Source organism: Coenobita brevimanus, chromosome 1 (genome assembly GCF_032717465.1).
Source record: "Coenobita brevimanus isolate Jiangsu-jjx chromosome 1, ASM3271746v2, whole genome shotgun sequence".
Classification (NCBI taxonomy): Eukaryota; Metazoa; Arthropoda; class Malacostraca; order Decapoda; family Coenobitidae; genus Coenobita; species Coenobita brevimanus.
In genome coordinates this window covers 10653150-10667132 of record NC_136954.1, presented here as the reverse complement: position 1 = coordinate 10667132, position 13983 = coordinate 10653150, and the positions used below count along the sequence as shown (strand labels likewise).

General features: G+C 42.6%; 1 protein-coding gene across 1 annotated transcript in view; it reads left to right on the top strand.

The window, feature by feature from the left end:
- Positions 1-13983, top strand: part of LOC145414087 (glutamate receptor 1-like) — a 234664-nt gene that overhangs the window by 151338 nt on the left and 69343 nt on the right. The gene's annotated exons all lie outside the window — the stretch shown is intronic.

Here is a 13983-nt window from a genome sequence, read left to right as displayed (position 1 = left end):
TCTCTCATCCACCCCTAGACTCCTTATTTACATCACTCACCCACTCTCCAATCCACGCCGTACATCCATACCCGCGTTCGGAATCGCTCCCCATCACACCATTCATCCACCCTCCCATCCCCCACCCATACCACCCACCCTCCCATCCCCCACCCATACCACCCACCCACTTCCAATCCACCTTCCACCCACCCACCTACTCCTCATCTCTCCATCCACCCACCCACTCCCCATTCACCCACCCACTCCCCATTCACCCACCCACTCCCCATCTCTCCATCCTCCCATCCCTCATCCATTTCACTCATCCATATACCCAGTTCCCATCCACACCACCCATCAACCGACCCTCGCTTCATCCACACCATTCATCCACCCCATCCACCCAGCAGCTACTCCATCCACAATACTCATCTACTCACCCATTCCTCATCCACTCCCCATCCACACCACTCATCCATCCACCCTACTTCTGTCCACTGTTGACAGCCAATTTGTTTCCCTCCTCCTCCAACTTTCCTTCTTTCCTTCCCTTCTCCATCGCTCTTCCTCCCTCTCTCCCAGCCCTCCTTCCTCCTCCAGCCTTCCCTTCCTCTTCCCCAGCCTTCTCTCCCTCTCCTCCAACTCTTCTTCCACCTTCCTCTCCGTTCCTCTGTGTCGCGACGCCTACTAGTCTTACCTCCTCTCCTCGCATCTCCGACCTACTCAGACAGCCTCACTCCATCCCTCGCATCTTCCATCCTTCCCTCTCTCATTTCTTTCTCTTCCTCCCTTGCCAGTTTCCCCCTTTCCTTCCTTCCTTCTCTCCTCCCACCTCGTACATCCTCCCTCCATTTCTGTCAGCTTCTCTTTGTCCGTCTTCAGTTTCCCTCCATTTCTTTCCCTGTCAGCCTCCCTCTATCCCTCATCGGTTTCCCTGCTCACTCCTTCCAGCCCTGTTATCATCCTTCCTTCTCTCCCTCCAGCCCTGTTATCATCCCTCCTTCTCTCCCTGCAGCCCTGTTATCCTCTCTCCTCTCCCTCCAGCCCTGCTAGCCTCCCTCCGTCTCTGTCTCCCTCCATCCATCTTAGCTTTCCTCCCCAGCGTCCCTAAATCCATCCATCCCAACCTCCTCTCCTTCCTTTCTCCCTGCCTTTCCTCCTCAGCCTCCCTTCTTTCCTCCGTCCCAGCCTCCCTCTCTCGCTCCATCTTAAGTGTAATGAAACACCCACGTTATCGGTTTTTTATTCCGAGAGGTTCGGTCGTTTATGCTCCATCGTGGTCGTTTAGGATGTACAGTATTATTGTCCTTCACAGAAAAATAACTTGAAACAATTATTTTTGCTCGCATTTTATTCTTCGTTTCTATAGTGGTTTTGTATGTGTGTGTTTTTTTTTTTTATCGTGTCTTTTTAACAAATTTTTCCTGCTCTCTTTTTTATTTGTTATTATCGTGGTTTTGTTTGTTTTTCTTCGTTTTTTCGTGGTCTTCCTGTTCGTTTGTATCATGGTTTTATTATCGTTTTTTCGTGGTTTTATTTTTGTTCGTTTTTATCGTGGTTTTATTTCCGTTCGTTTTTTTCGTGGTTTTCTTTCTGTTCGTTTTTATCGTGGATGTATTTTTTGTTCGTTTTTATCGTGGTTTTCTTTTTGTTCATTTTAATCGTGTGTTTTTTGTGTGTGTATCTTCGTGTGCGTTTTTTTCCTCTTTTTTGTGTTTTTTTTTTCGTTTTAATCGTGGTTTTGTTTGCGTTTTTCTTCGTTTAATCGTGATTTTGTTTGCATTTTCTTCGTTTTCATTGTGTGGCTTGGATTTTTCTTCGTTTATTCTGTGGATTTGTTAGTATTTTTTATTATGTGTTTTTCGTTTTTATGGTGATTATGTCTGTTTTACTTGGGAGTTTCCTTTGGGTCGTTTATGCTTCTGTTTTGGTCGTTTAGAATCTACTTTTGTCGTTCACAAGGCTGATGAGGGACGCCTGCCCGAGATGGCACCGATATAATACAAACGATCCTTAACTCCTTCCCTGTCCTCTGCTGGAAGGATTGTGAGCTGTGCAGATTCAGCCTGCAGTTCGCCTAATTCATATTCAGGAGAGTCTGGGGTTACAACAACAAATAAACATCTGCAACAAGCTTTATCTCAAGCCTGATTTTCATGTTTGGACGTTTTTGTTGGATGTTATGTGTGTGTGTGTGTGTGTGTGTGTGTGTGTGTGTGTGTGTGTGTGTGTGTGTGTGTGTGTGTGTGTGTTTTAGTTAGTGTTTAGTGTGTTTTTGCTCCAGATTTTCGCGTTACATCCTTGCTACACAATCTGTTATTGTCGTTCACAAGGCTTAACCTTTATGATGACATTAATTTTCTTTTCGTTTTTGTTTGCCTTTTCTTCATATTTTCTTGCGTGTTTTCCCCCATGCCTAGTGTTATATTACTTCTTTATTATATTTGTTAGAATATTTATATTAATTTTTTCATTGTCGTTCACGGGGTTTACATTAGACTGACCTTGGTTTTGATGATTTTTACTGCGTCCTCAGCTGGTAGTTTTTTTTTTTTTTTTTTTTTTAATTTCGTGGTTCAGTGTTCTTCTTTTTTTTTTTTTTTCGATTTTTCTTCCTACTTTTTCGTGCTGTAATTCATGCATAATTTTATACTTATCACAGTCATTCGCTGAGCATTACGTTCAGGCTGACAGTTTTAGGTTCTTTTTAAAATGCCGTTTTATGTAAACTTCACAGTTTTGTGTTTGGTCGTGCCTTCGTCTTTTATCAAATATTATTCACCGGGCTTTACTCGTAGGCTGACTTGAGTTTTCCATGTTGTTGTTTGGTGTTTTTCATTGTTCTAGTTTCTTTGTGTATATCAGTTCGTGTTTGGATTTATTAGAACCACTCATCGGTCTTGTCTTTGAGGATGACTGTGTGTGTGTGTGTGTGTGTGTGTGTGTGTTCTCTTGATGGGGTCTGTGCACTCTGTTTTTTTTTTAGCGCATTTGGGTTCCGTACCAATTACTTTTTTTTTTTTACGTTTTTGAGCATCTTTTTTCAATATTTTTAAAATATATATTGCGTAATTGTTTATTCTGTATTTTCTGTGGTGTCTTGTATTTATTTATTTATGTTCAGTTTCGTAATGTGTTTTGCATTCTTCATACTTCATATTCCCATGGCTTATGATTTTTTTCCCTTATTTTGTGCGTCGGTTTTAAACATTTTTTTTTTATTGTTTTCATATTTGTCTTGGTGTAATTTTTTTCTTTCACTATTCTTCCTTCATTGTTTTTTATAATTTAATTTTGCCTATCACGTTGTTACCATATTTCCTTAAAATTGCCAGTGTTTCTTCATTTTTTTTTTTTTTTAATAACTTTCTGCCCTAGACGTAGGGACGGCCAACCAGTGTGTGTCCCATATTGTTCAATCACTGAGTCACTGTACCTTTCTGAAAAATGAGTTTCTCTCTCTCTCTCTCTCTCTCTCTCTCTCATGGGGGTGGGGGGGTACTGGTAGCTTATCTGAATCTTTCTCTCTGTCTCATGGGGGTAGGGGGGTACTGATAGCTTATCTGAATCTCTCTCTCACTCTCTCTCTCTCTCTCTCTCTCTCTCTCTATAAATATGCGGGTAGGGGGGGTACTGGTAGCTTATCTGAATCTCTCTCTCTCTCTCTCTCTCTCTCTCTCTCTCTCTCTCTATGCGGGTAGGGGGGTACTGGTAGCCTATCTGAATCTCTCTCTCTCTCTCTCTCTCTCTCTCTCTCTCTCTATGCGGGTAGGAGGGTACTGGTAGCTTATCTGAATCTCACTCTCTCTCTCTCTCTCTCTCTCTCTCTCTATGCGGGTAGGGGGATACTGGTAGCTTATCTGAATCTCTCTCGCTCTCTTTCTCTCTCTCTCTTTATGCGGGTAGGAGGGTACTGGTAGCTTATCTGAATCTCTCTCTCTCTCTCTCTCTCTCTCTCTCTCTCTCTCTCTCTCATGGGGGGTAGAGTGGGTAATGGTAGCTTATCTGGTATGCTTGTGCGTCTGTTGTTTGTCTGAGGTGCTTGTGATGTGTCTAAAGACAAAGAACACTCTCAGGGATGTGCTGATGTGGTGGATACTATACCTCATACCAATTAATTTGGCCAGGCATGTATGGCAACACTGTTCCCACCGAGATTCTGATTGGCTGGAGGTGTTTGTTCGATTTCGTTGTTGCTTAAACCGATACTCTCTTTATTATCAGATGTGATACAGAGTTTGTCGACAATACAATCGTCAAAAGCAATAACAAATCCGTTATATACTTAACAACAATGAAATCTGCGTAGGAAGATAGAAATATGAGTCAACAAATTATTATAACAGTCCAAGTCAAGGTCAGCATTCGAACAATTCCTTTAAATCGCCGACACTCGATAAAATTACAGAAAATTAAGGAAACCTGCTTAATCTAAGCGCTGGTGTAACACATTTAAATTTTAAGTCCAGTCCGTACTATGATAATAGAGATGTAATGAAATAGTTTCCTTTAGCCTACTTTGATTTTCGCAATTTTTTCAAACCTCCCTCCCCGCACAACTCGTCTTTTCATCAGAATTTTTAATTATTCAGAGTTGTGGCACGATTTAAGGGTGCGGACTGATCTTAAAATTTAAATGTGTTACACCAGCGCTTAGATTAAGCAGGTTTCCTTAATTTTCTGTAATTTTATCGAGTGTCGGCGATTTAAAGGAATTGTTCGAATGCTGACCTTGACTTGGACTGTTATAATAATTTGTTGACTCATATTTCTATCTTCCTACGCAGATTTCATTGTTGTTAAGTATATAACGGATTTGTTATTGCTTTTGACGATTGTATTGTCGACAAACTCAGTATCACATCTGATAATAAAGAGAGTATCGGTTTAAGCAACAACGAAATCGAACAAACACCTCCAGCCAATCAGAATCTCGGTGGGAACAGTGTTGCCATACATGCCTGGCCAAATTAATTGGTATGAGGTATAGGATTGGGTGCGACTTTCAAAGGTTTCCATTTTTCTTGCTCATGTAGGCTATATATTTTTACTCGTTCACTGTTAATTCTAAGTCTTACCGGGGATTTGTCGGTTTTTTCTTGGTTTTCTACTTACACTGCCATTCCATCTTCCTCTTCCCCCTCCGTCTCTTTGTCCATCTTCCTCCTTCACAGTCATTCCATCGTCCCCCCCCCCTTTGTCTGCCTCCCCCTCCCCACTCAGCTGTCGTCGTGAAATTAGCAGCGTGTCGTCAGTGGTCGTGCTCAGGATTATGTCGTGCCGAGGTGATCATTGCGTCAGTCGTTCTTTTCCATCCTTGGGAAGATATTTAGCCCCTTTCACACCGTATTCCGTATTTCCTTATTTAACTCTTGCTACCACCAGGCGACTTATTGGACCGGTATTTAGATGGACCCCTCATAGCAAAGGATTTATAAGTAATTCCTATTATCTCTTTTTGTACTGTGATGTGTTTGGTTTCCTTGCCACCGGCCGACATTATTCAACATAGGACAAACGTCTCGTGTGTGTGTTTAGATAGACAGATAGATTGATATGTAGAGATAGAGATATGGGATAATTGTAAGTGTTAGGGAGTCCTGTCTCCCCTGGAAATCAGTTTACTCCTTACATAGCTAGAGAGAGAGAGAGAGAGAGAGAGAGAGAGAGAGAGGGAATCTTTTAATATAGTAAAATGTTGGAGTTCTCTCTGTCCACCAAGTTAGTTAACCCTCTTGAGACAGATAGATAGATGGGCAGGTAGATAGATAAATTGGTTGATAGATATCTCTATCTATCTATCTATTGCCAGACGCCTCAATTCCACGCGGGGTGGCCACAAACAAATCACCTCCACGTCGCCCTGTCCACCTCCATTCCACTGCCTCGCTCCCAACTCACACCCCTTTCTTTCATATACCTCTCCACTCCATCCCTCCATCTCATCCTCGGCCTCCCCCTCCCTCTCCCCCCCTCCACCTCATTCACATACACTCTCCTCGTCAGTCTCTCACCCTCCATCCTCTCCACATGGCCAAACCACCTCAGTGTGTTCCTCCTGACGCTTCCTATAACATCCACATCCACACCACAACGCTCCTTTATATCCTCATTTGTCAGCCTGTCTCTCCATGTGACTCCACAGGCTCCTCTTAAATAAGTCATTTCCACTGCTCTCACTCTTGACTTGTGTCCTTCCAACAACGTCCAAGCTTCACTTCCATACGTTAGAGTTGGTATCACAATACTGTCATGTAGTAACTTTTTCACTTCCATGCTCACCTCCCTGTTTCTTATCACTGCTTTCAAGGAACCAACAACCTTTCTTCCTTGTTGTACCCTTTCAAGCACTTCACCCTCCAAACTTCCATCCTTACTCATCACACTACCCAAGTACTTAAACGAACTCACATTTTCCATTTCCTCACAATCCAACCTCACTATACATTCACTGACTTCATCTCTCTCAAAGACCATCACTTTACTCTTCCCTACATTCACCTTTAGATTCCGTTTCTTACACATTCTCCCAAACTCATCCACCAAGCTTTGCAACTCCCCTTCGCCTTCACTTAACAACACAGTATCATCAGCAAACAACGGTATAGGGAGTTTCCAAACATTACCCTCTCTCACTAGGGCCGCTTCAACATCCACTGCCCCACGTTGTATCTCGTTTATAACCCAATCCATGTACAGATTGAACAGCCATGGAGGCATGACACATCCCTGATATATATAGTTATAAATTGGTAGTTACATAGATATAGTTAGAGAGAGGTGTGGGAATAGCAAAATGTTATGGAGTCCTCTCACTCTTCGCTGTCGCATGCTCGGGACAACCATTTTTATTTCAGCCAATGCCAGACGTCTTTATTGAGCTAGGAGTGAGTCATAAGAGCCTGAGAATTAAGATCCTAGTTGAATACAGACCCCCAGCATCATGTCTTGTCCCAGCACCAACATGAACCCGGGTCTTGTCAACGGGTCTGTGTCTCTCCATCAACACAACCTTCTGTATAATTCTCCCATTCACCAACTCCGGCCACCCTCCTCAGTTTATGCTATTATGGACTTTGGTCTGTATTCTGGGTGGCACAGGAGACTTCGTAGCTCCTCTTCCTGAGCGATTTATCTTTGTACGCCACATATATCGTTTTTATATAGGTATAGTTGACATCAGTAACAGTCATAAGGATTTTTTTTTTTTTTCTGAGTAAGTCGCTAAGGAGAGGTGTCACGAACTAGCTAAAGCCACTTAGGTTCGTATTCTCGTCGGCTAAGGAAGTTAGTAACAGTCATAAGGATATTTTTTTTTTTTCTAAGTCGCTAAGGAGAGGTGTCACGAACTAGCTAAAGCCACTTAGGTTCGTATTCTCGTCGGCTAAGGAAGTTCCCAAACACCTTTTTCTGAGCAACCATTTTGCTTGTTACAACCTACTGACCATATCCCTGTTACGTAAAGCATTCTAATATCGCCATACTTTGCATAGATAGCGTACAAAAGGATATTAACCAGTCATATCCAAAAATAAATCGCTAAGGAAGAGGTGCTAGTGAATTATATGCCAATATAACAAAAGCCACGGTGTCCATCCCTTTTCCTTTCATTCGCTACTTTGTGTTATATTTCTCCCCAGCGACGGGCAGTTTACATGCCACCATCATTTTCATGGCGTATTTTATTTTATCGTTTCTTTAACTAAATTGATTTATTTATTATAGGTGAACACACTGAGGTGGTTTGGCCATGTGGAGAGGATGGAGGGTGAAAGACTGACGAAGAGAGTGTATGTGAGTGAGGTGGAGGGGGGAAGAGGGAGGGGGAGGCCGAGGATGAGATGGAGGGATGGGGTGGAGAGGTATATGAGAGAGAGGTGTGTGAGTTGGGAGCAGGGCAGTGAAATGGCGGAGGACAGGGCGACTTGGAGGCGATTTGTTTGTGGCCACCCCAAACGGGATTGAGGCGTCTCGCAATAGATAGATAGATAGATCTTTTTAAATTGGGGGGTTTAGACACAGCCTTTGTTAACTCCTTTACTCCTACAGATCCGTCCAAATTTTGTAAATTCGTACAGAGACAGCTTAAATAACATGGACAACACGTCGTGGGACTAAATAAGTCAGCTGTACACAAGGGAATAGTAGTTCATCAAAAATTATTAAAATCTGTGACGAATAATATTTTCTCCAAGTAACAGAAAATAACTGGTTTCTTTTAACTGTACGCTCTGCCACGCATATCTTTACTGACGGCTCCACATTTTGCCATGGTGTCGGGTTTGCCATTGTGTTCCCTGACTCTTCCATCCAGAGTACTCTTCCTTCCGTTGCAAGTATTTTCACTGTAGAATATATATATATATATATATATTTTTTTTTTCTGAAGTCTCTTTCTAGGTTCTCCTCGTCCACCTTTGTCATCTTCTCCAATCCTCTCAGTTCGTTCACTTCCTTATTAACTTCGCCATCTTATCCTCTAATCTCCGAAGTTCAGGAGTGGCTGTTCCGCCTTTCTGTTCGGATAAAGTTGATTCGCTTCTGCTGGGTTCCTAGCCGTAACGGGATTGCTGGTAGTGAACAAGCTGACTCGCCAGCACGTTTTGCTACTCTGTCCTTTAGGTCCTCTTTCTAACCCATTCCTGCTGTTGATTGTCTTCCTCTTCTAACCCGTCTCTTCCGTGAATGTTGGCATTCCTTGTGAAACCAGGTTCACAACACACTTAATTGTGATAAACCCACCGTTCTTCCCCGGCACACATTTACCCATCCCAATCGTCGATGGGAGGAATTCGGGACTATTAGGCCGTATTATTTTCGGCCGTCGTCCTGTTAGGCCGTTAGAACTTTAGGCCGTAAGACATCTAAGCCGCAAGATGTTTAGGCCCCAGGAACCTTTAGGCCGTGATATGCTTAGGCCGAAGGGACTGGAGATAAAATTATATATATGCAAAAATATGAACATACTGACATGTGGAATTATAGTCGAACTAAATAAAACATACATAAGAGAATTGCCATTTATTAATCCATAAGATGTTAAAATTAATAAAAAAGCAATACAGTATGCTTATTATTATGTTGTAAAGTCGAAGGATAAAACGCCTAGCTATAGTATACTGTCTAACATTAATATCTAAAGATGAATTGAAATAAAATACATCAGCACATTATGAAAAAGTATTATATTTTCTCCCACAAATGGTAATAAATGTACACATGTATACTATCTAACATACGGAATTATAGTCGAACTGAGTCAGTGTGTAAAAGAATTACTTTATTTCATAACCGGTAGTAAATTAAAAATAATACGTATAGACTCTGATACGTCAGCACAGAGCAAATGAATCGTTTCGTAAAAAAACATGAAAGAATATTGTGGGATTAGTTTGTTGTATTCAGGACTCTATACATGGTGCTGCGAGGTGACTGCAGGCAGCCAGAAGTTGGGAAGTTTTTATTTCTTTACTGATATACTGATCCCATAAGCTGAAAAGGCGACCCTGCATGTTCTTAAAATTCTTCTTTTGATAGCGCTATAATTTCCGTTCCTTCACTAACTACACTTGCATAGGCACTAGTGAGGCCTTTGTATACAGCAATTCTATTAGTTTGTACAAGTGTTCATTTGCACAGCCACGACTGTTCAGTCTTCTGTGCCAACCCTCAGCGTCATTATTTGTGCGGACACTCGTTAAAAACACTCTTACATCCTTACAGCGTTTGTCAATCTTCATAGAATAGCTGAATCCATGCGAGCCCACCAACAAAGGCCGTCCGCGTTTGGTACCTTCTTCCACAATGTTATAGGTAATGATGTCATGTTGAGAAGTGATAACGACCATACTGTCGATCAGTCAAAGAAGATCCAATTGATCACTGATCACCTAAAATCACTTGATATCAAATCGCATCAAAGATCTGATTGACCATGTAGCACAAAACATTCACTTGAAGTAAAATTATTCATCAGATTTTCAACTAACCACTCGTGTCCGGAGCTGAACACAAAGAACAGTTCCAGCTGGGCAACTCGTTATCTCCATTCACAACGTCCAAATACTGTTGTTTGGAGAAACCAGTATTGCAAGCACGATGTTGCCATCTGTCGCAGATATTGCACTGAAACGCATGCTGATTGCGCCGTATTCCTCTGGCACACACAAGGCACGGTGGAGCTCTTTGTCGAGGCATGTTGGCTGGTTCGTTCAGGGACAGCAAATGACCGATGGTGTGTTTGACGCTGGGACAAGTGACCTTACACCCATGTTTCATGTTATGATTATCAGCTTAAAGCTTGGTTATTAAGGTCGTCGTTTGGCTGTCTGAGCTGAGTTGAACAATCTTGATGAAGTTTGGTTATTTAGGTCGTGGACAATTTAGGCCGTATGTTGTTGAGGTCGTTAGACGATTCGGCCGGTTGCCAGTTTGGACGTTACGGCCTAAATGAATTACGGCCGAAACGACCAGGACCGGATGGGAGAATACCCTTGCTGGTCTTCACATTGGTCATACCCGCCTCATTCATGGCCATTTAATGAGCCATGACCCTCAGCCCGTCTGTTCACACTGTAACTGCCCGATGACTATCCATCACCTGTTTCTTGATTGCTCGTCTACTCTCCAACACAGACTCTCAGCTTTCTCCTTCCTTTCCTCATTATGTCGGCCCCCGCAACTTACTGATTTCCTAGGTGACTCTCTCACTGTTTCTGTTTACATTATTATTACTCTTCTTACTGCTCTTCCCATCATACATTTAATATAATTAATTACTCCGCGCCCTTCTACCTTAGTGCCATATAGGCATATTATGGCTTGGTGCTAGTTCTTCATTATTCCTTCCTTCCTTCAAGCGTAAGACAGGCGATTTTATTCATCTCTTGGAAACATGCCAGTCAAGAGGTGTACGGCTGTACGAGTATTTTAAGTGATCATGGTCACATCCCAGCACTTCTTTTAAAGCGACTTATGCAGCACACTACGCCTCGATATTCTCCTGTTTGTTATTATTGATAAAAACTATGTCGATATGTATGGGATATAAAGAGCATACAGGCAAATGTTGAGTCGAAATATGCAAAATAAATCGCTGAGGAGGAGATGCAACAAAGCCTCCTCTCCTACCCACATTGCCACCGGTAAGGTGGTATGCTCGTCAGCTTAGATGGCTCTCAAGCACCGCTCTCCTAGTGATTTACTTTGCATATTACGCCAGGATAGGACTATTCTTTTGTCCGCAATAGAGACATCCTTATTGGAAGGACAGAAGTAAAGATTTGAGAACAGTGAAAGAGGAATGGATAGAGAGAAGAACTGGAGGAGGAGGAGGAAAAGTTACACAGAGGTAAAGATACTTCGACCACACAGACCTTATGTATGCTGAGAGACAGACAGTATTCTCCAATCAAGAAAGGTCTTGAGGAAGGAAGGGGTTCATGAAGGGTTTGTATGATAGAGTCCCTTAAGTTCGAGGAGTCTATATTTAGCAGAATAAAATCGTCTGGAGAGATAGTGAGAACACTTACCTTCCACCTGAGAAGCGACTCGGACAAATGGCTGTGTGTGTGTGTGTGTGTGTGTGTGTGTGTGTAATTCACCGGGTCGGTCAGTATCACTTTGATGGTCTTGATCGTCAGCTTTTACCCTCCCGGAAGGGAGCTGAGAGATCATATAGTCCGATCTAAGGGCAAGGCTGTGACCTTCACAAACGCACACACCCGTCCCCATGCTCAAGGGGGACAGTAACCGTCCACTTCGTCAGTGAAACTTTTCGCAACCTGAGCGAGGCGCGAACTCCCGTCCACCAGTTGGCAAGCGAGAGCGTTATCACTGCACCAGCGAGTGTGTGTGTGTGTGTGTGTGTGTGTGTGTGTGTGTGTGTGTGTGTGTGTGTGTGTGTGTGTGTGTGTGTGTGTGTGTGTGTGCGTGCGTGCGTGCGTGCTTGTGTGTGTTTTACTGGAAAGAAAGGCTGAAAGACAAGAGAGACAGACAGACAGACAGAGAAGGAGGCGTTAGGATCAGCAAATATTTTCTCTGTATTATCGCTTTGCAGATTTATACTCCCGAAAACGTCATATATTATTCTTATCACCGGCCGAAAATGTTATAAGGCATAGGAGAGTCATCCCCAAGCGAACGGGTTAAGAGACTCCCTAACCCCATCAGGCTAAGAGCATCATTTATATTTTATTTTTGTTGCCTCTCAATGTTCTTAGTCAGGTGAGGTTGGTGTTCTTGAATTGGATGGTTTATATAATGACTACAGTTAACCGCTTCACTGCTCGAGATTATTCCCAAGTTGAATAAAATCGTCTGGACGTAGCGAGAAGGGCTACAAAGACTAACGTAGTGACGAGGTTGTCCCCTGACTACTTAGGTTAAAAAAGGTTAGGTTAGGCAAGGGTAGGCTAGGCTAGGTTAGGTTAGATTAGAGTAGGGTAGGTTGGGGTAGGGTAGGGTAGGATAGGTTGGTGACCCCCTAAACCAAACTAAGTCGCTTGTCGGTAGCAGGACTGTAATACACAATCCGATACCGCAGTGAAGGGGTCATGTATCCAGACTGATTTAATACGGTACAAGAAGAAAGCTTATTTTTCTCCCAGCTACCTTCACACGATTTCCTCAGTCTGGAGGAAAATTGCAGTTAGGTTACTGTATACGATTTTTGTTAAATTCCTCCACTTTGAAAGGTCTCTTTGGAGCTTAATAAAATCTTGTCCAAAAAAAAATAGAAGTCCTTGGGCTGGAGAGAAACAGTTGGCATGAAAAGTCTTGTCACCTCTCCTGCCTCTCTCTCCATTCTGATTGAAAACCAGTGCGGCTAATTCTCAGGAAACACTGATCTGTGGCCAAGTAAATTAATCAGTGTCGTTACTGAGGATTCACCACATTGATTTTCGAAGTCCAAGGAGAGAAAAGCAGGAGAGAAGATAAAACACTTAATACCGACTGTATGGATCACTGAAGAGTTTAACTATTACTACTACTACTTCTTCTTCTTCTTCTTCTTCTTATTATTATTATTATTATTATTATTGTTATTATTATCGTTATTGTTTTCTGTTCGTTGTACTGCCAGACGATTTTAGCCAATATTGTCTGAGACTTACAATATAGAAACTATCTCCTCAGTTCGATGACGTATTAAATAGATGACGTATATGATCGATGACCTATTAGATCGAGGATGTATTAGATCGATGACGTATTAGGTCGGTGACGTATTAGATCAGTGACGTATTAAATCGATGACATAATAGAACGGTGACGTAGTAAATCGATGGCGCATTAAATCGGTGACATAATAGACCGATGACGTAAACTGGTGACGTATTAGATCGGTGACGCATTAGATCGATGACATACTGATAGATAACTTATTGGACCGATGATTTAGTAAGTAGATGACGTATTAGATCGATGACATATTATTTTACTTCTTGCTCCCACCACACGATTTAATGCAACTAATGACAGTTCTAGTAGTGAAGGGGTGAGGGAATACTCTAACCTGCCTGGCTGAAAAGGCCCACGTTAACTGATTTGTATCGTGGGTGAGTAGCAAAAACAAGGAAAGATAAATTATAGGGTTGCAAATGTTAGAGGAAGATGAGGTTGGGAAGGAAGAGGGAGAGGGAGAAGGGTTTTTGGAGTCTGGAGGGAGGACGAGAAGAGGGAGAGAGAGGATGGTTTGGGGAGGAGTGGAAGAGGGAGAAGGTTAGATAAATTATAGGGCTGAAGAGGTTAGAGGAAGATGGGGTTGAGAAGGAAGAGAGAGAGAAAGAGAGAGAGGGGGGGGGATTTGGGGTCTGGAGAGAGGAAGAGAAGAGGGAGAGAGAGAAAGGTTTGGGGAGGAGGAGAAGAGGGAGAAGGAGCTGGGGAGGAGGAATTGGGGAGGAGTAGAGGGAGAAGTGGGTAATAAGAAGAAGGGGAGGGAGGAGGTGTTGGGAATGAAAGGTGGAGGAGGACGAGAGAGAGAGAGGGAGAAGTGTTGGG